A 1,087-nucleotide genomic window follows, 5' to 3' on the forward strand; every position below is an offset into this window, starting at 1 on the left:
AGGTTAAGACTGTATTGGCAAAAGGGGTCATTGAAAGATTTGGAAATAGTGGGGCCACAAAAGTATGTTCTAGGGAGGAGGGTGTGGTTGCCGTCCTCAGGCTCCCACAAAGGAACATTGGGTAGGGGTGAAGAGGGCAGTGGGGCCTGGGAAGGGTTTGGACGAAGGGCTGAGTCGGTGGTGTTGACTGGGACAGCGGCAAGCAGGGGGCGAGCCAAGGAGGCGCACAAAAAGCAATTTCTNAATTCTACTACTTATATACTATGCCCCCCCCCCTCATTACATCACAATTTATTTCCAACAAATGAGCTAACTATCCAGCCCACTTGTGTTTATATTTACAAATGTAGATATCTTCTACGTATTTACCAAATCTCTTTTAATCTCCTCCATACTCTATGTTAGAATTTGTGCTACAGCTAGCCAGTTAGCTCAGTTGGTTAGAGCAGTTGTGTTGGTAACAGTAATGTAAGAAAATAAGTGATTCATTTTCAGAAATAACTTATCTAAGGGTGTTTTATTGAGGTGGTAATTAGTTACTAGCCCCTTTTGTTTTTTTTTCATTTTCCCGGAGGGTTCCTCTGCTTGAGATGGTAATTGTTGCTAGCTCCTTTTGTTTTCTTCATTCCTTGGTATTTCTCCCTTCACAGGGCTTTAGCAGGCCTTTTTCGGGGGCTTGTCCTAAATCCTCAGACCAAGGGATTCCTTGCAAGGCGGTAATGAATTTTAGGCATCTTGGAGGAGATTGTGCACACCTTAGTACTCAGTCAATGAGGAAGTGGGGGGAGGGACTTGCCTACTAGGGAATAAATTCCTTGCTACAGCCCTTGTCCATGTGCCTGTCCCACTTACAGACACCGGACTTGCAAGGCCATTATTAAAGTCTCGCTTCGCTGTACCTCGTGTCTCCGTGTCCATCCTTTGGCATTAGACAGGTGAGGGCATTTCTCATAACAAAGGTCAAGGGTTCAGATTCCTGTACCAGCCAGCCACCAAAAAACAGAATTTGTGTTAGAATTGTGCAGTTTGCCTGGAATATTTTCCTCCCACCATCTTTTTTTTTTTTTTTTTTTTTTTTTTTTTATAA

This window comes from Galeopterus variegatus, unplaced genomic scaffold (assembly GCF_000696425.1).
Source record: "Galeopterus variegatus unplaced genomic scaffold, G_variegatus-3.0.2 Scaffold466, whole genome shotgun sequence".
Lineage (NCBI taxonomy): Eukaryota > Metazoa > Chordata > Mammalia > Dermoptera > Cynocephalidae > Galeopterus > Galeopterus variegatus.